Below are 26066 nucleotides of genomic sequence, written 5' to 3'. Positions count from 1 at the left end.
TGTAGGAGAATTCGGCCCACGGTAAAAGATCCACCCAATCGGAATGGTGGGCATTCACAAAGTGCCAGAGGTAACTGGTTAAGATTTTGTTGATCCGCTGTACTTGACCATTGGACTGTGGGTGATAAGCAGAGGAGACGTCCAAGGAGACCCCCAGCAGTTTACACATGGCTTTCCAGAAGCGAGAGGTGAACTGAACTCCTCGGTCGGATACGATGTGGAGAGGGAGACCATGAAGACGGAAAATATGAAGGATAAAGTCTATAGCCAATTCAGATGCAGACGGAAGGCCCGGCAGGGGAATGAAGTGCGCCATTTTAGAGAAGCGATCAGCGACCACCCAAATGACCGTACAACCAGCAGAGACAGGGAGATCCGTTATAAAGTCCATGGCTATATGCTGCCACGGGGCAGCAGGTACGGGAAGAGGCAAAAGGCGGCCGGCTGGCAGATGTCTAGGAACCTTGTTGCAGGCGCAGGATGCACAGGCCAAGACAAAGTCCATTACCTCCTTGCGCAGGGTAGGCCACCAGTAATGCCGGGCAATAAGCTGAAGGGTCTTCTTTTGGCCAGCATGGCCGGCTAGCTTAGACGAATGTCCCCAGTGCAGAACCTTCTCACGATCAGGTACTGTCACGAACGTCTTACCAGGTGGAAGATGATTCAGATCCAAGGGAGCCACTTGCATTACCTTGGCGGGGTCGATGATGTGCTTAGGCTCCACCTCTAGATCGGAGAACAGAAAGGATCGGGACAAGGCATCGGCTTTGATATTTTTGTCTGCCGGGCGGAAATGAAGAATGAAATCAAAGCGGGCGAAGAACAAGGACCACCGGGCCTGGCGCGGGTTAAGTCTTTGGGCACTCTGAAGGTAAGCCAAGTTTTTGTGGTCCGTATAAATTATTACCAGGTGAAGAGCCCCCTCGAGCAGGTAACGCCACTCCTCCAGTGCCAATTTAACGGCTAACAATTCTCGGTCTCCAATAGAATAATTGCGCTCAGACGAGGAGAAGAGTTTGGAGAGGAAGCCAGAGGTTACCATTCTCCCGGATGGCGACTTTTGGGTGAGCACCGCTCCGGCTCCGGTGGAGGAAGCATCTACTTCTAAGAAGAATTGTTTGTTGCAGTCCAGACGGTGCAGCACAGAGGCGGAGGAGAAAGCTTGTTTCAAAGAAAGGAAGGCCTCTTCAGCCTCGGGCGGCCATTCTTTGGGACTAGCGCCCTTACGGGTGAGCGCGGAGATAGGGGCAGTCCGGGAAGAGAAGTGCGGAATGAAGAGGCGGTAGTAATTGGCGAAGCCCATGAATAGAGATGAGCGTTGTTCTACTCGAACTGTTCGCCAATCTCAAATTCGAGCTGTTTTGGGCGGTGTTCGAGCCGTTCGGCGAACACGAACAATTTGAGAAAAATTCGGCTGTTCGAGGTTATGTTCGATAACTGTTCGTGCACCAAAATCATAACTGGATTTTTTCTCAGTAATGATGAAAATTAATGTTAATACGCAGTTTGAGTGTACAGCGGGGTGGGGGGAGGGGCAGGGGATGGATCTCTGCAGGAACAATGAAGATCTCCATTTTTTTTTTTCTCTTTCCCGCATTTACAGTGGGGAGGTGCAATCTGTCAGCCTATCAGCAGCGCACACACGGAGCGAAGTGCTTTTTTTCACACAAGCAAGGGCATATGTCATTGGCAGTGTATGTTACATGTCCTTGCCCTATAAGACCAAGCCATTTTCCCCGTCGCCACCATTTTCTCACTGCTGCAGCTGCGTGTTAGACGGCACCGCTGTTGCTGTGTGCGCTATACCTTGTTAATTTCAAGCCAATTTTCGCACAAATCTACAGATAGCTTGGGAGTAGGGAATAGTTGTGATTGCAGTCCTTTTAAGGACTAGGTTACAGCATTTCCTACGACTTTTATCAGGCAGGTCTGTGCTCTTAAATAGATAGATTGTGGGAGTAAAGACTAATTGTAATTGGAGTCCTTTTCAGGACTAGGTTACATCAGTTCCTATCAGTTTTTGCCAGGCAGTTCTGTGCCAGTGCTGTGCAAGTTTTTTTCACAGCATTTGGCTGAATCTAGCAAAGCTAATCCTTTTTGGCCTATTGCAGAGTGTGTTAGTCAGTGGAGTAGCCTATCTGTGTTGCAAAATATACCACCTGTGTATAGAATACCAATTTTTTTGCTGCACCTAGTGAAGTAAAATCTTTTGGGCATAGCATCATTCTATTAGTCCATCTATACTGACCTCCATCAGGTTGCAAATTGAATATAATTTTTTTCTGCATCTAGCGCTGAAAAAATATTGGGCTTCTAGCTGTGTGTGGGACTTGTTGTATTAGTCCATCTATACTGACCTCCATCAGGTTACAAACTGAATATATTTTTTCTGCATCTACCTCTGAAAAAATATTGGGCTTCTAGCTGTGTGTGGGACTTGTTGTATTAGTCCATCTATACAGACCTCCATCAGGTTGCAAACTGAATATATTTTTTTCTGCTTCTAAATCTGAAAAAATATTGGGCTTCTAGCTGTGTGTGGAACTTGTTGTATTAGTCCATCTATACTGACCTCCATCAGGTTGCAAACTGAATATATTTTTTTCTGCATCTACCTCTGAAAAAATATTGGGCTTCTAGCTGTGTGTGGGACTTGTTCTATTAATCCATCTATACAGACCTCCATCAGGTTGCAAACTGAATATATTTTTTTCTGCATCTACCTCTGAAAAAATATTGGGCTTCTAGCTGTGTGTGGGACTTGTTCTATTAATCCATCTATACAGACCTCCATCAGGTTGCAAACTGAATATATTTTTTTCTGCATCTACCTTTGAAAAAATATTGGGCTTCTAGCTGTGTGTGGGACTTGTTGTATTAGTCCATCTATACTGACCTCCATCAGGTTGCAAACTGAATATATTTTTTCTGCATCTACCTCTGAAAAAATATTGGGCTTCTAGCTGTGTGTGGGACTTGTTGTATTAGTCCATCTATACAGACCTCCATCAGGTTGCAAACTGAATATATTTTTTTCTGCTTCTACCTCTGAAAAAATATTGGGCTTCTAGCTGTGTGTGGGACTTGTTGTATTAGTCCATCTATACTGACCTCCATCAGGTTGCAAACTGAATATATTTTTTTCTGCTTCTAAATCTGAAAAAATATTGGGCTTCTAGCTGTGTGTGGAACTTGTTGTATTAATCCATCTATACAGACCTCCATCAGGTTGCAAACTGAATATATTTTTTTCTGCATCTACCTCTGAAAAAATATTGGGCTTCTAGCTGTGTGTGGGACTTGTTGTATTAGTCCATCTATACTGACCTCCATCAGGTTGCAAACTGAATATATTTTTTCTGCATCTACCTCTGAAAAAATATTGGGCTTCTAGCTGTGTGTGGGACTTGTTGTATTAGTCCATCTATACAGACCTCCATCAGGTTGCAAACTGAATATATTTTTTTCTGCTTCTACCTCTGAAAAAATATTGGGCTTCTAGCTGTGTGTGGGACTTGTTGTATTAGTCCATCTATACTGACCTCCATCAGGTTGCAAACTGAATATATTTTTTTCTGCATCTACCTCTGAAAAAATATTGGGCTTCTAGCTGTGTGTGGGACTTGTTCTATTAATCCATCTATACAGACCTCCATCAGGTTGCAAACTGAATATATTTTTTTCTGCATCTACCTCTGAAAAAATATTGGGCTTCTAGCTGTGTGTGGGACTTGTTCTATTAATCCATCTATACAGACCTCCATCAGGTTGCAAACTGAATATATTTTTTTCTGCATCTACCTCTGAAAAAATATTGGGCTTCTAGCTGTGTGTGGGACTTGTTGTATTAGTCCATCTATACTGACCTCCATCAGGTTGCAAACTGAATATATTTTTTTCTGCATCTACCTCTGAAAAAATATTGGGCTTCTAGCTGTGTATGGGACTTGTTCTATTAATCCATCTATACAGACCTCCATCAGGTTGCAAACTGAATATATTTTTTTCTGCATCTACCTCTGAAAAAATATTGGGCTTCTAGCTGTGTGTGGGACTTGTTGTATTAGTCCATCTATACTGACCTCCATCAGGTTGCAAACTGAATATATTTTTTTCTGCATCTACCTCTGAAAAAATATTGGGCTTCTAGCTGTGTGTGGGACTTGTTCTATTAATCCACCTATACAGACCTCCATCAGGTTGCAAACTGAATATATTTTTTTCTGCATCTAGCTCTGAAAAAATATTTGGCCTTCTAGCAGTGTGTGGGACTTTCTCTATTAGTCCAGCTATACTGACCTCCATCAGGTTGCAAATTGAATATAATTTTTTTCTGCATCTAACCCAGCCAATAGTTTTGGCCTAATACCACAGTTTGGCCACTCAGCTCTGCTCGGTTCCCATCCATTGTTTTTTTGTGCAAACAACTCCAGAGTGGTTAATTAGTTAACCACCAAAATGAGTGGAAAAAGGCCTGCTGCTGGTGGAAAGGGGAATAGGCGTGTTGGGAAGGGGAAAAAAGGTTGTGTCCGTGGTGTAGGTGTTAAAGCAACAGTAACATCTGCAGAAGAAAGACCATCTTCCAGCCAAACTAAAATGTCTACTTCTTTTAGCGGACAATGTGATAAGATCCCTTTCTTACGGCCACGCCAATCGCTACAAATTCCAGATGAGGCACAAAAACAGCAGGTGCTTCAACGGATATCAAGTGCTACTTTAAGTGGGCTCTCCTCCACATCAACTTCAACATCACAAATACTCCAGTCCTCAAAGGTGTCACCCCAATCGCACTTGCTTCCTCACAGCTCCCAAATCTCCAGCTGCCCGTCTGAGTATGAGGTAGAACAGATGGTTGAGTCTGCAGAGCTGTTTACTCATACTATAGCCTGGGAATCAGAGGTCGACTCCAGTGCTTCTGTGAATCCAGACGAGGAAATGATCTGCACTGATGCCCAGAATCTTTATGAGTCAGATCCAGGACCAGACGCAGAAGGTTCTGACCATAATGTAGACCCTCATTCCCAAACTGTAACTCCTGTTGGTGGAGACAATGAGGAAGACCATGATAAGACTCAAGTACCTGATTGGAGCGACAACTTTAGTTTTTTGTCAGGGCAGGAACAGGTTGGCTCTGAGGACGACGGGTGTGATAACGCACAGGGTGATGATGATGAGGTTGGAGATCCCACTTACTGTCAACCCACAGTCAGCCAAGAGATGAGGTCAGCAGAGGAGGTGGAGGAAGATGCTAGTGACGACAAGGTCAGGTTGCGCCTTCCTGGACAGAGACGTAGTACTGGAAGCACGTCAACAACTGCATCCTCAAACACAACTCTGCCTCTCACCACAAGTAGTGGTGGCTCTTCAGGTCGCATGGGTGCTAAGCCTTGCATAGCCTGGGCATTTTTTCAGATCGATAAAGATGACCCAACTCGTGTTATCTGTAACATTTGTCAGCAAAAGCTAAGTAGAGGCCAAAAAATACATAGTTTGAGTACTTCATGCATGAACCGGCACATGGACATGAAGCATAAGTTGCAGTGGGAAGCTCAGTGTGCTACAATGCGGCCTAGCCGGCCGGGCCAACCACCGTCTGCCATATCTTGTGCATCCGCGGCCTCTTCATCCTCTGTGACTGGGGGGACAGCAGTCACACCTGTTTTGGGGCACAGACCTGCCACCTCTTTACCCGCAACAGCCAGCGTGATTGGCAGGTCATCATTTTCTTTGGAGGTGGTAACACCAGCTGGTGTTGAGCGCTGTCCGACATCGATAGCACCACCTTTGGATCAAGGTAACCTAACATGTCCGCCTGCATCTTCCTCACAGACCGGCAGTTTGCCGGGGACACCCTTATCAACCCCGTCTAAGCACAATAGCCAGCCCTCGGTCCCTCAGATGTGGACAAGTAAAAGACCATTTCCTCCTAGCCATGAGAAAGCTAAGAGGTTGAATTGCACCATCTGCAAGTTCTTGGCTACAGAAATGCTGCCTTTCCGCCTGGTGGACACAGAGGATTTTCGAGACCTTATGTCCGTCGCAGTGCCCCAGTACCAGATGCCCAGTCGGCACTACTTCTCAAAGTAAGGTGTGCCTGCGCTCCACCAGCATGTCGCACACAACATCACCGCTTCTTTGAGAAACTCTGTGTGTGACAGGGTGCATTTCACCACAGACACTTGGACGAGTAGTCATGGACAGGGGCGTTACATGTCGCTGACTGGGCACTGGGTAACTATGGTGACAGCAGGACAAGGGGCTGCTGTCCAAGTCTTGCCGTCCCCACGACGAGTTGTGCGTCAATCCTCTTTATGTCAAAGTTCCTCCACTGCTTCTGCCTCCTCAACCTCCTCTCGGTCTTCCACCTGCACCCAAAGCCTGTCTGGTCATGCCACAAGCTTTCTAACTGCGCAGAAGGGATCCTGCACACCTCCTTACTATGCTGGCAGTAGGGCTCAACGTCATCAGGCAGTTTTTACATTGAAATGTCTGGGAAATGTGAGTCACACAGCTGAGGAGTTGTGGTCAGCTCTGGAGAACCAATTTCATGAATGGTTGTCTCCACTGGACCTGAAACCAGGGAATGCCGTGTGTGACAATGCTGCAAACCTGGGTGCGGCCCTTCGCCGGGGCAATGTCACACACGTGCCTTGTATGGCTCACGTGTTGAACCTGGTTGTCCAGCAATTTTTAGCCCACTATCCCAGACTAGATGGCCTTCTGCAGATGGCACGGTCGCTGTGTGCTCACTTTCGCTGTTCGCATCCCGCAGCTCAGCGACTTACATCTCTACAGAAGTCGTTGGGCCTGCCACTTCACCGGCTAAAATGCGATGTGCCTACCCGGTGGAATTCAACTCTGCACATGTTGCAGCGACTGTGGCAGCACCGACAAGCCCTGGTGCAATACGTTCTGACGTATAGCCTGGGCCAACGAGATCCAGAGGTGGGGCAAATCACGCTGGAGGAGTGGTCTCAGATCAGGGACCTATGCACCCTTCTGCACAGTTTTGAAATGGCGACGAAGATGTTTAGTGCTGACGATGCCATTATCAGCATGACTATTCCGGTGATTTACATGCTGGAGCACATGTTAAACAGAATTCGGAGTCAGGTGGTGGCACAAGAGGAGGTGGAGGAAGTAGAGGAGGAGGAGTTGTATGCGGAAGGGCTAACATCTGCAAGGTCCAGACGGTCGGCAGCACCAAGGCGGCAGGCATGTGAGGGTGGGGGAGATGGTTTTACCAGGGCGCATGGTAGCAGCCAAACTAGTGAGGAAGGTGCAGGAGCCCAGGAAGAAGTGGAGGACGAACTGATGGAAGACTCATCAGATGAGGGAGACCTTGATCACATTTCTGTTGTGCGAGGTTGGGGGGAGAGGTCAGAGGAAGGAAGCATGATTGTTACCTCGCCACCAACACAACAGGGACTTGGTGCTCCTGGATACGCAACACACATGAGTGCCTTCTTGCTGCACTACCTGCAACATGACCCTCGTATGTGAGAATTAGAAATAATCCTGACTACTGGGTTGCCACACTGTTAGATCCCCGGTACAAAAGTAAATTTGCAGAAATTATTCCTGCCATAGAAAGGGATGCACGCATGCAGGAGTATCAGCAGAGACTGTTGCAGAATCTTACATGTGCTTTTCCACAAAATACCAGTGGTGCACGTAGTGAATCTCACAGTTCCAACTTGCCAACCGTGGGACCGTCAAGTGTTCAGCACTCAAACCGTAACAGAACCACAGTATCTGCTGGTAACATCAATTTTGCGGAATCATTTCACCACTTTTTTAGCCCATCCTTTGCAAGGCCACAGGAGACAAGAAGTCTGACACATAGTCAACGCCTAGAGACGATGGTACAGGAGTATCTCCAAGTAAACATTGAAGCCACGACTGTGTCACTGGACCCTTGCTCTTTTTGGGCTTCCAATCTGGATAAATGGCCGGAGCTAGCCACTTACGCCTTGGAGATCTTGTCATGCCCCGCAGCCAGCGTTCTGTCTGAACGTGTGTTCAGCGCTGCTGGTGGTGTGCTGACAGATAAGCGCACGCGGCTCTCCACTGATAATGTAGACAGACTCACGTTCATAAAGATGAACAAATCATGGATCCGAAACGACTTTTCTACCCCTGTGTCATCCTGGGGAGAGTAAAAGCTTGATGATTGGTTAAAATTAGAGATGAGCGGTGTTCGACTAGAACTGTTCGCCAATCTCAAATTCGAGCTGTTTTGGGCGGTGTTCGAGTTGTTCGACGAACCCGAACTATTTGCAAAAAATTCGGCTGTTCGAGGTTATGTTCGATAACTGTTCCTGCACCAAAAGCGTGTCCTGCATGTCTGGCGCTATTTAGAGCACCAATCATGCAGGGATTGTCTGCCACTCACTGTAATGCCACAGCCATGGTGGTTGTGGCATTACAGTGATTGCCCAAATCGATGGGAACAGTGCCAACAGTGAAACATGAAAAGCCGGCAATTCAGCAGCGGCATACACCTGTACCCGACAATTTAGAACCGAAAGAATAGAGCTTCACACATAGATTAGATAGATATAAACATGTCAGCCACATATATACGAAGTACAGTGAAAGTGCTGCTTACTGTACTTGTCATTTAGCGTAAAGGATTTATCAAAAAAAATATTAGTGTTTTCGTGCACCGTCTCTTTAAAAAAGCCGGCCGGCAATTCAGCATCTGTACCCGACAATTTATAACAGAAAGAATAGAGCATCACACATAGATTAGATAGATAGAAACATGTCAGTGACATATATATGAAGTACAGTGATAGTGTTGGTTACTGTACTTGTCATTTAGTATTAAAATAAAGGATTTATTATTAAAAAAATTGGCGTGGGGTTCCCCTTAATTTTAGTCTCTAGCGGAGGTTAAGCAGACGGCTGGGGCAGATGTTTGAAGCCTGGGAAGGGGGTAATACCCACGGAGCTTCCCAGGCTACTAATATCAGCCCCCAGCTGAATACATAGCCTTTACTAGCTATTAAAATGGGGGACCCCCCCAAAAAAATGACGTGGGGTCCCCCCTAATTTAATAGCTAGCAAAGGCTAGGCAGACAGCTGGGGGCTGATATTAATAGCCCAGGAAGGGAGCCATGAATATTGGCCCCCTCCCAGGCTAGAAACACCAGCCGTCAGCCGCCCCAGAAATGGCGCATTCATAGGATGCGCCAATTCTGGCACTTAGCCTCGCTCTTCCACGCTGCCCTGGTGCGGTGGCAGGGGGTAATAGGGTTGGGGTTGATGTCAGCTTATAATGCCAGCTGACATCAAGCCCAGGTTAGTAATGGAGAGGCGTCTATAAGACACCCCCATTACTAACCCCATAGTCAAAGTTAAAAAAAACACAAACACCCAGAATAAAGTCCTTTAATTGAAATAAAGACACAATCCTTTATTGTTCTAAATTAAACCATACTTACCGTCACGCCCATTCCAGCTGAAGCCAACGATCTCCTGCAATAAAAGAAAAATAATAAAGCAACCTCATCCTTACCTTTCCATGGTTCCCACGACAGCTTCAGCTCTGCTACATCGAGATGATTGGCTGGACCGCAGCAGAACGCTGCCATCCAGCCTCTCATCCCGCAGACACTGAGAAGCGCAGGCTTGCTTGCGCTGCTCAGCGTCTCTCTGTGAAGACATCCAGATGAGCCGAGTTCATGTCCAATGAACTCGGCTCACCTCATGCACGTCACTGACAGCGTGGGAAAATTCTCACGCTGAAGCGGTGAGTGCAGGAGAATTCTCCCACGCTGTCAGTGACGTGCATAAGGTGAGCTCATGTCCAATGAACTCAGCTCACCTCCTGCACGTCACTGACAGCGTGGGAGAATTCTCCTGCACTCAGCGCTTCAGTGTGAGAATTCTCCCACGCTGAAGCGCTGAGTGCAGGAGAATTTTCCCACGCTGTCAGTGACGTGCATGAGGTGAGCCGAGTTCATTGGACATTAACTCGGCTCATCTGGATGCCCTCACAGAGAGACACTGTGGAGCGCAAGCAAGCCTGCGCTTCTCAGTGTCTGCGGGATGACAGGCTGGATGGCAGCGTTCTGCTGCGGTCCAGCCTGTCATCTCGATGTAGCAGAGCTGAAGCTGTCATGGGAACCATGGAAAGGTAAGGATGATGTTGCTTTATTATTTTTCTTTTATTTCAGGAGATCGTTGGCTTCAGCTGGAATGGGCGTGATGGTAAGTATGGTTTAATTTAGAACAATAAAGAATTGTGTGTTTATTTCAATTAAAGGACTTTTTTCTGGGTGTTGTGTTTTTTTTAAATACTTTACTAGAAATTCATGGTGGTCATGTCTAATATTGGCGTGACCCCATGAATTTCGGGCTTAGGGCCAGCTGATAATGCCAAGCTGGCCCTAACCCCTTTATTACCCAGTGAGCCACCGCATCAGGGCCCTGGATGAGTTGGGTACAGCGCCAGAAGATGGCGCTTCTATGAACGCGCCATTTTCCGGGGTGGCTGCGGACTGAAATTTGCAGCGGGGGTGGCCCAGAAAGCTTGGGCCTCCCTGCGCTGCGGATTCCAGCCCCCAGCTGCCTAGTTGTACCTGGCTGGACACAAAAACAGGGCGAAGCCCCACGTCAATTTTCTTTAAATTATTTCATGAAATAATTAAGAAAAAAAGGGCTTCCCTATATTGTTGTGTCCGGCCAGGTACAAATAGGCAGCTGGTGGTTGGGGGCAGCCCGTTCCTGCCTGCTGTACCTGGCTGGACACAAATATAGTGCGAAGCCCCACGTCAATGTTTTTTAAATTATTTCATGAATTTCCTGAAATAATTTAAAAAAATTGAAGTGGGGCTTCGCACTATATTTGTGTCCAGCCAGGTACAGCAGGCAGGAACGGGCTGCTCCCATCCACCAGCTGCCTATTTGTACCTGGCCGGACACAACAATATAGGGAAGCCCTTTTTTTCTTAATTATTTCATGAATTTCATGAAATAATTAAAAAAAATTTAAGTGGGGCTTCGCACTATATTTGTGTCCAGCCAGGTACAGCAGGCAGGAACGGGCTGCCCCCAACCACCAGCTGCCTATTTGTACCTGGCCGGACACAACAATATAGGGAAGCCCTTTTTTTCTTAATTATTTCATGAATTTCATGAAATAATTAAAAAAAATTGAAGTGGGGCTTCGCACTATATTTGTGTCCAGCCAGGTACAGCAGGCAGGAACGGGCTGCCCCCAACCACCAGCTGCCTATTTGTACCTGGCCGGACACAACAATATAGGGAAGGCCTTTTTTTCTTAATTATTTCATGAATTTCATGAAATAATTAAAAAAAAAGTACGTGGGGCTTCGCCCTATTTTTGTGTCCAGCCAGGTACAACTAGGCAGCTGGGGGCTGGAATCTGCAGCGCAGGGAGGCCCAAGCTTTCTGGGCCCCCCCCCGCTACAAATTGCAGTCCGCAGCCACCCCAGAAAATGGCGCGTTCATAGAAGCGCCATCTTCTGGCGCTGTACCCAACTCATCCAGGGCCCTGGTGCGGTGGCTCACTGGGTAATAAAGGGGTTAGGGCCAGCTTGGTATTATCAGCTGGCCCCAAGCCCAAAATTCATGGGGTCACGCCAGTATTAGACATGACCGCCATGAATTTCTAGTAAAGTATTTAAAAAAAACACAACACCCAGAATAAAGTCCTTTAATTGAAATAAAGACACAATTCTTTATTGTTCTAAATTAAACCATACTTACCATCACACCCATTCCAGCTGAAGCCAACGATCTCCTGCAATAAAAGAAAAATAATAAACCAACCTCATCCTTACCTTTCCATGGTTCCCACGACAGCTTCAGCTCTGCTACATCGAGATGACTGGCTGGACCGCAGCAGAACGCTGCCATCCAGTCTGTCATCCCGCAGACACTGAGAAGCGCAGGCATCCTTGCGCTCCTCACTGTCTCGCTGTGGCGGCATCCAGATGAGCCGAGGTCATGTCCAATGAACTCGGCTCACCTCATGCACGTCACTGACAGGCTGGGAAAATTCTCACGCTGAAGTGCTGAGTGCAGGAGAATTCTCCCACGCTGTCAGTGATGTGCATGAGGTGAGCTCATGTCCAATGAACTCAGCTCACCTCCTGCACGTCACTGACAGCGTGGGAAAATTCTCCTGCAATCAGCGCTTCAGCGTGAGAATTTTCCCACGCTGTCAGTGACGTGCATGAGGTGAGCCGAGTTCATTGGACATGAACTCGGCTCATCTGGATGTCGTCACAGAGAGACGCTGAGCAACGCAAGCAAGCCTGCGCTTCTCAGTGTCTGCGGGATGACAGGCTGGATGGCAGCGTTCTGCTGCGGTCCAGCCTGTCATCTCGATGTAGCAGAGCTGAAGCTGTCGTGGGAACCATGGAAAGGTAAGGATGAGGTTGCTTTATTATTTTTCTTTTATTGCAGGAGATCGTTGGCTTCAGCTGGAATGGGCGTGATGGTAAGTATGGTTTAATTTAGAACAATAAAGGATTGTGTCTTTATTTCAATTAAAGGACTTTATTCTGGGTGTTTGTGTTTTTTTTAACTTTGACTATGGGGTTAGTAATGGGGGTGTCTTATAGACGCCTCTCCATTACTAACCTGGGCTTGATGTCAGCTGGCATTATAAGCTGACATCAACCCCAACCCTATTACCCCCTGCCACCGCACCAGGGCAGCGTGGAAGAGCGAGGCTAAGTGCCAGAATTGGCGCATCCTATGAATGCGCCATTTCTGGGGCGGCTGACGGCTGGTGTTTCTAGCCTGGGAGGGGGCCAATATTCATGGCTCCCTTCCTGGGCTATTAATATCAGCCCCCAGCTGTCTGCCTAGCCTTTGCTAGCTATTAAATTAGGGGGGACCCCACGTCATTTTTTTTGGGGGGTCCCCCATTTTAATAGCTAGTAAAGGCTATGTATTCAGCTGGGGGCTGATATTAGTAGCCTGGGAAGCTCCGTGGGTATTACCCCCTTCCCAGGCTTCAAACATCTGCCCCAGCCGTCTGCTTAACCTCAGCTAGAGCCTAAAATTAAGGGGAACCCCACGCCAATTTTTTTAATAATAAATCCTTTATTTTAATACTAAATGACAAGTACAGTAACCAACACTATCACTGTACTTCATATATATGTGACTGACATGTTTCTATCTATCTAATCTATGTGTGATGCTCTATCTTTCTGTTCTAAATTGTCGGGTACCGCTGCTGAATTGCCGGCCGGCTTTTTTAAAGAGACAGTGCATGAAAACACTATTATTTTTTTAAATAAATCCTTTACACTAAATGACAAGTACAGTAAGCAACACTATCACTGTACTTATTATATATGTGACTGACATGTTTCTATCTATCTAATCTATGTGTGAAGCTCTATTCTTTCTGTTCTAAATTGTCGGGTACAGATGCTGAATTGCCGGCCGGCTTTTTTAAAGAGACAGTGCATGAAAACACTAATATTTTTTTTGATAAATCCTTTACACTAAATGACAAGTGCAGTAACCAACACTGTCACTGTGCTTCTTATATGTGTGACTGACATGTTTCTATCTATCTAATCTATGTGTGATGCTCTATTCCTTCTTGTCTAAATTGTCGGGTACCGGTGTATGCCGCTGCTGAATTTGCCGGCCGGCTTTTTTAAAGAGAGTGTCTTCTGAGCAGTTTGTCAGCTTTTGGACACCTTTGCAGGTGTTTTCTATGTGTTTCTATGTGTTTTTGTTTGCCTGCCATTGGTTTTAACGGTGTTCGACGGTGTTCTAAGGTGTTCGACGAACAGTTCGACGAACAGTTCCTCGAACATCCCGGTGTTCGACGAACCGAACCGAACCCGAACACTACGGGGGTGGCTCAACACTAGTTAAAATCACCCTACCAACCGTTTTTAGCTTTCAAATTACTAATCATGTTTATCTGTATCTTGGCTGGAAAATAATTTGGGCTTTGTAGCAGTGTGCAGCACTGATTCTATTAGGCCATCTATAATAAGCTCCACCAGATTTAAAATTACTAATCATGTTTATCTGTATCTTGACTGGAAAATAATTTGGGCTTTGTAGCAGTGTGCAGCACTGATCCTATTAGGCCATCTATACTAAAGCTTCACCAGATTTAAAATTAATAATAATTTTTAGCTGCATCTAGCCCGGAAAATAATTTTGGGGCTCCGAGATGCGCAAGACACATAAGTGCCTTCTTGCTGCACTACCTGCAGCATGACCCTCATATTGTCAGAATTCGAAGTAATCATGACTACTGGGTTGCCACACTCTTAGATCCCCCAAACTTTTCGATCAACCTTTTCATTTTAATAAAGACCAAAAAAATGGTCATTTTTGAAATTATAAGCATTAGCAGGTTGTTAGAAACTGAAATCAAACAGTTTTCAACTCAAAACTTTATTCTAGGTGATGTTACATTTTCACATAGGACCCCTTGTTCGAAAGGAGCTTCTGAACTCTCTCGTCCATTGAATTTGTCAGGTTTTGGATGGTTTCTGCTTCAATTGTTTTGCATGAGGACAGAATACCCTCCCAGAGCTGTTGCTTAGATGTGAACTGCCTCCCGCCATCATAGACACTACTTTTAATGATGCTCCAAAGGTTCTGAATGGGGTAGAGGTCAGGGGAGCATGGGGGTCACACCATAAGTTTGTCCCCTTTTATGCCCATATCAGCCAGAGATGCAGATGTTTTATGTGCAGCATGAGATGGTGCATTATCATGCAGAAAAATGATCTTGCTGTGAAATACACGGTTCTTCTTCTTGAACCATGGCAGGAAGTGCTGTTTGAGAAAATCCACATACATTATGGAGTTCATCTTTAGCGCCTTCAGGGATCCTAAAGGGGCCGACAATCTCTCTCCCCATGATTCCAGCCCAAAACATTACTCCACCTCCTCCTTGTTGGCGCTGTAGCCGTGTTTGCGTAGGGTGTCCATCAACCAGCCATCCTCCACTCCATCCATCTGGACCATCGAGCGCTGCACGGCACTCATCCGTGAACAAAACAGTTTTGAAATCAGTCTTCATGTAATGTTTGGCCCACTGGAGCCGTTTCTGCTTGTGTGAAGTGGATAGAGGAGGTCGACAGGATGGCGTATGCACAGCTGCAAACCTCTGAAGGACCCTGCATCTTGTTGTTCGGGGGACGTTGGAGGCACAAGCAGCTTCAAAAACTTGTCTGCTGCTATGACAAGGCTTTTTTGCCGCTGCTCTTTCAACCTGACGTAATTGCCTGTAGGAAAGAGTCCTCAATTTGCCCTTATCAGCACGCACACGTGTGTACTGTGAATCAGCTACATACTTCTTGATTGCCAAGACACTTCATCCTGATCATCGCACAATGTTGATTGTAGTCATGCCTTGACCTAAACACTCCACAATTTGTTGCTTCTCAGCAGCCGACACATCCTTTTTCTTTCCCATTTTGGCAGAAAATGTAGGCTGCTTAATAATGTGAGACAGCCTTCTTAAGAAGTCTTGCCTTTCATTGGACACACCTACCAAACTAATTAGCACAGGTGTCTGCAATTGCTTACAGTGATATAAAGAGCCCTGACACACATCACCATCAATGAGTTTAACTGACAAACAAACAAATTCTTCCCTTATCACTCCTAAACACTTTTTGCATAATAATTTGGAACGCAGTGTACATGTGCTTTTCCACAAAACACCAGTGGTTCACGTAGTGAATCTTACAGTTCTAACTTGCCAACCGTGGTCTGTATGGAGTTGTTCAATAAAGGGCCCAAAATTAAGATAACATAGATGGGAGAGGTCTCTATGAATAGGAATTCCTAAGTATTTGATACCCTGTGAGGGCCAGGCAAAGGGAAAGTTTGACTGGATGGAATCCTATATGGATTTGGGGAGGGAGACATCGAGGGCCTCAGACTTCGCTGCATTGATTTTAAAATTTGACCATGTAACAAAGTGATCTATTTCAGCCATAACAGCATGGATGGATATATTTGATTGAGTGATATATACTAGGACATCATCAGCAAATAGAGAGCACTTGTACTCGGTGCCTCCCACTTCAATCCACCTAATATTGGGGTTATGGCGAATTGATGAGAGCAGGTGCTCCATCACTAGGATGTATAAGAGAGGGGACAGAGAACATCCCTGCCTTGTCCCATTGGTGATTGTGAAAGGTGATGAAAATGTTCTGACGTGCCCCCTGGGCCTTGGGACACCCGGAGCCGGACCCTTTTTGGTGGATGCTGGTGGTTGTAGTCTCCGTGGCGGCAACCCGGTTCCGTGGCTCAGGGCGGTCAAACCAGTGGCGGAACTATTTATGTGGTTTTGATGTTTAAATGTCCGACTACGCCACCCGTGGATTGCGGTCAGAGTGAACCGCCGCTCCAGGGCAGACCGCTGAGGCTGGTGTTGTGGGTGCAGCAGAGCGTAGCATAACTCCCCACGGGAGGAGTATAGCCTCAGGGCAGTGTATGCGGAGGATGGGGGTGATGGTGCAGGGCAGCAGCAGTAACGACACGGAGTCAGTGATGCAGTCCAGGGCCTTTACTCACAGTTCTTATTATCCAGACCACGTCTGCAGGTAACGGCTGCCCACGTCGTACTGTGCTCACCAGGTGAGGGGCTCAGACAACTCCCAGATAACTTTGGAGCGCTTCACAGGACCCCCTTTGTGTGTCCTTTGTCTGGCCTTTCTTACCAACCCTTCTGTCCGGCTGCCTCGTGCCTCCTCTTGGTAAACTTGGCTCCAGTTTCCCTGACCCTATGTGGTGCCTTCCTAGCGGGTGTAGCGAGGGGCTGCGCCACATAAAATGTCACAGCCTCCTGTTTCTAGCTGAGGGTCGTTTCCTGCCTCCACTAGTTTCGGGGACCGGTCTCCCCCTTTGGCCTGACCCCTCCACGCAGGTGGATTCGGGCGTGCGGTGGCGACTCGCCCGTCCGCACCCCTGGGATCCCTTCGTTCCTCGTTCCTGGAGCCTTCTCCGCTCCTCTTCCTTCCTTCTCCCTCTTCCAGGCCTGGGCCTCTGTTACTAGGCCCGCCTCCGGAGCAGAGCTCATGCAGAGCCCCTGCTCCCTGCCACTTCTGCTCAGACTTCTCTGCACTGAACTAAGATGGTGCCCACCATTTATACTCCCTTCTCAATGCACCCAGGAACTGCTTCCTCTCTGCTCCTGCACTACAGGGTTCCCCTTCCTCAGTGTTCCCTCCCCCCACTCCAGCCAGGGACAGGGACTGTCGTGCCCATCTCAGGGGCATATTGGTCGCCCTGCCCCACGGCAATGTGGTGTAATGCATGCAGGTGTCGGGTCCTGATCCACACTACATCTTTACCTGAGAGTGAGATATCACACCACTGAGTGAGGTGTAATACCTCTGTAGCAACCGAGCCCTCAGGGTGCTACAGTTCCATTTATCTTCAGCCTAGGTGACGTATTGCGATACAGGGCCGTGATTTTGGCTATAAAAGGGTCCCCTAGACCCCTACCCCAAGCTTTTTAAGAGAATCATATATGGCGTGCCAGGAGACTCTATGGAATGCTTTCTCAGCATCCAACGAGAGAATCTAATTACAAATTTTTAACTGCATCTAGCCCAGGAACTACTTTGTGCCTAGTAGCAGTGTCTGCTAGTCAGCGGATTATCCCGGCTGTTAAGCAAGCTACACCACCTGTAGTTTGGACACTTAATTTTTTCAAAGGAAATGCTTCGGGACCACGGGATACTCAGTGAAGAGCATCAGGAGGCACCCCAAGGCATAGGGGCTGGGACTGGCAGTAGGATGCCTTGCGTTGGACAGCCGAGCTCGATCCTTATAAAAGCTTTTTAACTGCAGCAGCTTTAGTGGACGCTACTGGAGCTGGAATTACGCGGCTGCTGGCATGAGACTTGCCCTCCAATAGATCCTTGTAAATGGATTTAAAGTGTATTCATTCAAATTAGAGAGACAATTTAAATTAAAAAGCTTAGAGCTGCCTCCACCACAGGGGGGCTCGCTCGACCCACCAGCGGACAGGCACCAGTATTGGGAGAGGGGGGCTGGCCGTCAGGGTTCACCGCGGCTCTGGCACAAACCCGGCGACGCGGAGGTGGCACGGGCAGGAGCGGACTGAACCTGTCGGCTTCTCACTTTTTGGATTTTAGAAGGGCATGACATGCCTATATCTGTGTCTCCCCCTCCTTTTACTCCTCCACCTCTTTTCTTTTCGCATGACTATATGTACTTGTCACTTTTCCATGTGTTAGTTGTGTCTTCTGAGCAGTTTGTCAGCTTTAGGACACCTTTGAAGGTGTTTTCTATGTGTTTCTATGTGTTTTTGTTTGCCTGCCATTGGTTTTAACGGTGTTCGAAGGTGTTCGACGAACAGTTGGACGAACAGTTCGGCGAACACACGGGTGTTCGACGAACCGAACCGAACTCGAACACTACGGGGCTGGCTCAACACTACCCATGAACCGCTGAATAGCCTTCAACCCCTCCGATCGGGGCCACTTCAGGATGGCAGAAAGTTTCTCAGGATCCATTCGTAGGCCGGTCTGCAAGATGACGTAGCCCAGAAAGGGAAGCGAGGACTGCTCAAAGATGCACTTCTCAAATTTTGCGTAGAGGTGTTTCTGTCTGAGCCTGAGCAGGACCTGACGAATGTCCCTCCGGTGTGTGGGAAGATCCAGAGAGAAGATCAAAATGTCGTCCAGGTACACCACCACGCAGGAGTAGAAAAGGTCACGGAAGATGTCATTGACCAACTCTTGAAAGACGGCGGGAGCATTACAGAGGCCGAAGGGCATTACGGGGTATTCATAGTGGCCATCCTGGGTGTTGAATGCCGTCTTCCATTCATCCCTCCAACGGATACGGACCAGGTTATACGCCCCACGGAGATCCAGCTTGGTGAAGATTCTGGCACCCCTCAGACGGTCAAATAATTCAGGAATGAGCGGAAGGGGGTATTTATTCTTCAACGTGATCTGGTTAAGACCTCTGTAGTCTATACAGGGATGGAGAGAGCCATCCTTCTTTTTAATGAAGAAGAAGCCTGCTCCCGCCGGGGTGGTAGATTTCCGGATAAATCCCCGGGCCTGATTTTCCTCGATATATTCAGACATGGCCCGGAGCTCGGCAGCGGACAACGGGTAAATACGCCCACGGGGTGGAGTAGCGCTGGGTACCAGGTTGATTGAGCAATCGTATGGTCTATGGGGGGGTAATGTCTCTGCTTCTTTCTTGTTGAAAACATCAGCATAAGACCAATAAGGAACCGGTAGGCCGGGTAGATTGGCTCGAGTAGGAGTAGGATGAACAGGATGAACAGGCACTAAACAAGTCTTATGACAGTCCTGCCTCCAGTGAAGGACTTCTATGGTCTGCCAGTTCAGCACGGGTGCATGTCTCTGGAGCCAAGAAAGGCCTAACAAAAGGGCGTGAGAGAGTTCAGGTAGAACATGGAAGAAGATCCTCTCAGAGTGCAGCATTCCCACCTGCAGAGTTATGGGTTTGGTGATGAGTTGGATGGTTAGTGGTAAGAGCCCTCCATCCAGAGGCGACAGATAAGGGTTCAGCCAACGGTTTAGTGGGAATGCGGTATTTCTCTACCAGGGACTGGGAAATGAGGTTTCCAGCAGCTCCAGAATCGAGTTGAGCTAGTTCAAAGTAGCGGTTCTCCCCGAAGATGATAGAGACCGACAGCATCAGAGATAGAGGGGGTTTACTTTTGTCTAGGACGACCTCTCCGAGTGATCCTAGACACTGGAGTTTCTCGGCCTCTCCGGGCAGGAACGGATCCGGTGCTCCTTTCTGCCACTGTAGAAACAGCTCCCCTCGGCACGGCGTGACTCTTGACGGGTTTTGAACATCTTGGTCTGGTCGACCTGCATGGGCTTTGGCGAGTGCGCCTGGGGAGTTACAGAGGAAGAGACGGGTTTCTGGAAAGTGGGAGCAAGGCAGGGAAACCTCCTCTCATGGGTGACCTCTTTGGTACGCTCCTGGAACCGGATGTCAATCCGGGTGGCAAGTGTTACTAAGTCATCCAGGGAGGTAGGAATGTCCCGACCGGCGAGTTCATTTTTAATCCGGCCGGATAGACCTTCCCAGAAGACGGACACCAGGGCCTCGTTATCCCAGGCAAGCTCGGAAGCAAGGGTACGGAACTGTATAACATATTGGCCCACGGTGAGGCTCCCTTGGCGGAGGCGTAGCAGAGAGGAGGCGGATGAGGTATTTCGTCCTGGTTCGTCGAAGACTTTCCGGAAAGCCGTGAGAAAGGCTGGCAGGTTGGACACCAGGGGGTCTCCTCTCTCCCATAGGGGATTTAGCCAAGCCAGTGCCTCGCAAGTGAGATGGGACATGATGAAGGCCATTTTGGCCCGGTCGGAGGTGAATTGGTGTGCCAAAAGTTCGAAGCGCAGGGTGCACTGGTTAATGAAGCCTCGTGCCAGTCTGGGGTCTCCACCAAAATGAGGCGGGGCGGATAGGCGGGGACCGGGAAGGGATGCCATGGTATTGATGGGCAGCGACGCTGCCGGGGTAGGAGTCGTGTGACTGGAAGCAGGTCCCGATGAGGCAGTCAGTGTGTCCAGGCGGGAGTTACCATTACGCAGGTGGCTCAGGATGGACTACTGTTGGGACCTCTGACGGGATAGTTCATGGCATAGGTCCAAGAGCGAGGGAGCTTGGGTGCCACCGGGTTCCATGGCCCGAGCAAACTGCAACGGGTCCGGGAGGTGGAACCTCTGAGCTGCAATACAAAGGGGAAGTCCTTGTAAGGAAGCGGGTGACTCCCAGGGGAGGCAAGCAGGTAGTCACAGCAAGTGACGGGGACAGTCTCTGGGAAAGCAGGCAGGTGGTCACGGCAAGTGACGGGGACAGTCTCTGGGTAGACAGGCAGGTGGTCACGGCAAGTGACGGGGACAGTCTCTGGGTAAGCAGGCAGGTGGTCACGGCAAGTGACGGGGACAGTCTCTGGGTAAGCAGGCAGGTGGTCACGGCAAGTGACGAGGACAGTCTCTGTGGAAGCAGGCAGGTGGTCACGGCAAGTGACGGGGACAGTCTCTGGGTAGACAGGCAGTTGGTCACGGCAAGTGACGAGGACAGTCTCTGGGTAAACGGCAGGTACCTTCAACCCAGCGGGCAGATAGACACGGCAGGTACTGGCAGGTGCTTCCGGGTAAGCAGGTGGATAGCCGCGGCAGGTGCTGGCGGGTGCTTCCGGATAAGCAGGTAGATAAACTCAGCAGGTGCTGGCAGGTGCTTCCAGGTAGCAGACAGGTGACAGGCAGGAAACAGGCTGGACTAGTCAGGGTAGCGAAGGGACCTGAGGGCTGAAGCAGAGGTGAAGACACAGTGCGACAACTGTTGCTCGGGCACCTGCATTTTGGAGGAGGTGCCCTAAATGTGGGAAGTCCTCTGGCCATTGGTCGAGGACTTTTTAGGAAGACGCGCGCCGTCCCTTTAAGAAGGGGGGGGCAGAGGGCAGGGATGCCAATGCTACAGGTTCCATCATGCTTTCGGGCTGTGTGGCCAATGCCGGCACCGGGAATCTTGTTAAAGTTGAGGGACGCATGGATTCCACTCAGTATCAGCAGATTCTTGACAATAATGTTCAAGAATCAGTGACAAAGTTGAAGTTACGCAGGGGATGGATCTTTCAGCAAGACAATGATCCAAAACACCGCTCCAAATCTACTCAGGCATTCATGCAGAGGAACAATTACAATGTTCTGGAATGGCCATCCCAGTCACCAGACCAGAATATCATTGAACATCTGTGGGATCATTTGAAGAGGGCTGTCCATGCTCGGCGACCATCAAACTTAACTGAACTGGAATTGTTTTGTAAAGAGGAATGGTCAAAAATACCTTCATCCATTATCCAGGAAATCATTAAAAGCTACAGGAAGCGACTAGAGGCTGTTATTTTTGCAAAAGGAGGATCTACTAAATATTAATGTCACTTTTCTGGTGAGGTGCCCATACTTATGCACCTGTCAAATTTTGTTTGAATGCAGATTGCACATTTTCTGTTAGCACAATAAACCTCATTTCAAGGCAGAAACATTACTGTGTCCAACAGTTATTACATATATCAAACTGAAATAACTGTTGCAAAAACACCAATTTTGATAAAATATTAAGCTTAAGATTAATAGGGGTGCCCAAACTTTTTCATATAACTGTATCAAGTGCAATTAGCATGTGCATGGAGGTTGTGAAGACAGATTAATAGAAGGGAGCAGATTTTGAATAATATTTAAAAGGAGGGAACAGGGGAAAGTTTGGTTAGTAAGTTGAGGTGGCAGGCTTGTTTAAAGAGATGGATTTTTAAGGCACGCTTGAAGACATGGGGGCTAGGTATCAGTCAGATCATCTGGGGTAGTGCATTCCAGAGAACTGGCGCAGCACAAGAGAAGTCTTGGAGATGGAGGTGCGAGGTTTGGATTATGGGGAATGTTATTCTTAGGTCATTTGTAGAAAGGAGGGCATGAGTAGGGTGATAGACAGATATGAGGGAAGAGATATAAGGCAGTACAGAACTGTAGAGAGCTTTATGGGTGAAAGAGATGAGTTTATATTGGACCCTGTAGCGAATGGGTAACCAGTGTAATGATTGGCACAAGATGGAGGCATAAATGAAAGAGCTGGACAGAAATATAACCCTGGCTGCCACATCCAGGATCGATTGGAGAGGTAAGAGGGAGACCAATCAGAAGGGAGTTGCCGTAGTCCAGATGAGAGTGAATTAGAGCGACAGTAAGAGTTTTAGCAGTTTCAAAGGTGAGGAAAAGATTGGATTCTGGAGATGTTTTTAAGATGCAGGTGACAAGAGCGGGTGAGTGATCGGATATATGAAACAAAGGAAAGTTTATTTTCGAATATGACCCAAAGGCAGCTGGCTGCTTGGGAGTTATGGTTGAACCCTCCAAGGTAATTGCAATGTTAGGTAGAGTTAGGTTAGTAGAGGAGAGAAACACAAGAAGTTCAGTTTTGGGGAGATTCAGTCTAAGATAGAGGACATGTTCGATACAACAGACAAACAATCCTTGGTGTTTTGTATTAGGATGGGGGTGATGTCAGGGGGAAAAAGTGTATAATTGGGTGTCGTCAGCATAGAAATGATGCTGAAACTCAAATCTACTGATTGTTTGTCCAATAGGGGCCTTGTATAGAGAGAAGAGGAGGAGGCCTAGGACTGAGCCCTGTGGAACCCTGATAGTAAGGGGACGAGGAGAGGAGTAGGAGAAAGCAAAAGATACAGGGAAGAAGCGGTCAGAGAGGTAGGAGAAGAACTAGGTGAGAATGGGGTCCTTGAAGCCGATACAGCAGAGCATAGTGATGAGGAGCTGGTGATTCACAGTGTCAAATGCGCAGAGCGATCCAGAAGAATCAGCTTGGAGCAGTGACAGTTGGATTTAGCTGTTAATAGATCATTAGAGACTTTAGCAATTTCAGTAGCGTGTAAAGAGTGGAAACCAGATTATAAAGGGTCAATGAGAGATAGAAAATGAGATGGGAGTGGACCAAGTGTTCCAGGAGTTTAGAGATGAATGGAAGATTAGAAACTAGTGATGGGCGAACCCGTGACTGTTTGCGTTTGGCTAACTGAGGCCAAAAAGTTTATTAAAAGTTTGGGTTTGGGTACCAGAACAGTATCCGAACTTCGAACCCGGGCCTCATTCATGTGAATGGGGGAGCCAAATTTACCTGGGCTCGTATCGGCAGTAATAGCATTACTGCGTTCAGAGCGCTGTGGCATCATACTGACAGGTATGACAGTGACCCACAGTAAAAAGCTACTACCACTACTACCACCATCAGCCAGTTCATACTGCCATAGGAAACAGCATGGGAAAATACTCAAAACACATGCGCTAATGTCATTTGCCGGCAATAAGCTCAGTGTTTACAATGTGGCAATTCTGTTCATGGGATAATCGTGGGACCCTCGCTATTTGCACTGCGGCGGACAGGTGAAGATGAGGTTGCTTCATTATTTTACTCTTATTGCAGGTGACAATGGCTTCAGGTGAAATGGGCATGACGGTAAGTATGGTTTAATTTAGAACAATAAAGGTGTCTGTCTTTATTTCAAATAAAGTATTTTATTCACCGTGTGGGTGTCTTTATTTCGCATTTCACCCTCACTCTGGGGTTAGTAATGGGAGGCATCTTATTGAAAAAGGGAGATGCTTGGAAGCCTAAGAACAGCATTCCAACTGTGAAACATGAGGGTGGCAGCATCATGTTGTGGTGTTTTTTTGCTGCAGGAGGGACTGGTGCAAAATAGATGGCATCATGAGAAAAGAAGATTATGTGTCAATACTGAAGCAACATCTTAAGACATCCAGGAAGTTAAAGCTTGGGCGGAAATGGGTCTTCCAAATGGACAATAACCCGAAGCATACTATTGTGAGAAGCTTGTGGAAGGATATCCCAAACGTTTGACCCAAGTCATTCAGTTTAAGGACAACGGTACCAAATATTAATGAAATGAATGTAAACTTTTAACTTTGCAGTAAGTAATAAAAATGCCTTACAACATTCTTTCTCTCTCATTATTCTGGCATTTCGCAAATATAAAAAATTATGGTAATCCCAATTGACCTAAAACAGGAAAGGTTTATTCTAATTTCATGTCAGATATTGAGAAAAACATGTATATAGTGCATGAAAACTTCTGGTTTCAACTGTATATGCACACAGCGCTCACGGATGTATATTTATATATAAATATATATATGTATATATGTGAAGAACACATGTATATATATATATATATATATATATATATATATATATATATACTGTATATGAACAGCACTCACACACATACAGTGGGAAAAATAAGTATTTGATACACTGTCGATTTTGCAAGTTTTCCCATCATCTACAAAGAATGGAGAGGTCTGTAATTTTTATCGTAGGTACACTTCAACTGTGAGAGACAGAATCTAAAAATAAAAACCAGGAAATCACATTGTATGATTTTTAAATAATTAACTTGCATTTTATTGTATGAAATAAATATTTGATCACCTACCAACCAACAAAAATTCTTGCTCCCACAGACTTGTTGGTTTTTCTTTATGAAGCCCTCCTACTCTGTACTCATTACCTGTATTAATTGCTCCTGTTTGAACTTGTTACCTGCATCAAAGACACCTGTCAACTCACTCAATCAATAACACTCCAACCTCTCCAGCATGGCCAAGTCCAAAGAGTTGTCTAAGGACACCAGAGACAAAATTGTAGACCTGCACAAGACTGGGATGGGCTACAGGACAATAGGCAAGCAGCTTGGTGAGAAGGCAACAACTGTTGGAACAATTATTAGAAAATGGAAGAAACACAAGAAGACTGTAAATCTTCCTCGGTCTGGGGCTCCATAAAGATCTCACCTTGTGGGTAGAGATGAGCGGTGTTCGACTCGAACTGTTCGCCAATCTCAAATTCGAGCTGTTTCGGGCGGTGTTCGAGCCGTTCGACGAACACGAACAATTTGAAAAAAATTTGGCTGTTCGAGGTTATGTTCGATAACTGTTCATGCACCAAATTCATAACTGGATTTTTTCTCAGTAATGCTGAAAATTAATGTTAATACGCAGTTTGAGTGTACAGCGGGGCGGGGGGAGGGGCAGGGGATGGATCTCTGCATAAATAATGAAGATCTCCATTTTTTTTTCGCTTTCCCGCATTTACAGTGGGGAGGTGCAATCTGTCAGCCTATCAGCAGCGCACACACGAAGCGAACAGCTTTTTTTCACACAAACAAGGGAATGTGTCATTGGCAGTGTATGTCACATGTCCTTGCCCTAGAAGACCCAGCCATTTTCCCCGTCGCCACCATTTTCTCACTGCTGCAGCTGCGTGTTAGACGGCACCGCTGTTGCTGTGTGCGCTATACTTTGTTAATTTCAAGCCAATTTTCGCACAAATCTACAGATAGCTTGGGAGTAGGGAATAGTTGTGATTGCAGTCCTTTTAAGGACTAGGTTACATCATTTCCTACGACTTTTATCAGGTAGGTCTGTGCTCTTAAATAGATAGGTTGGGAGTAAAGACTAATTGTAATT

Source organism: Phyllobates terribilis, unplaced genomic scaffold (genome assembly GCF_046119375.1).
Source record: "Phyllobates terribilis strain yellow unplaced genomic scaffold, ASM4611937v1 Scaffold_1__5_contigs__length_1240528914, whole genome shotgun sequence".
Classification (NCBI taxonomy): Eukaryota; Metazoa; Chordata; class Amphibia; order Anura; family Dendrobatidae; genus Phyllobates; species Phyllobates terribilis.
Note: the sequence above shows the minus strand (reverse complement) of the source record.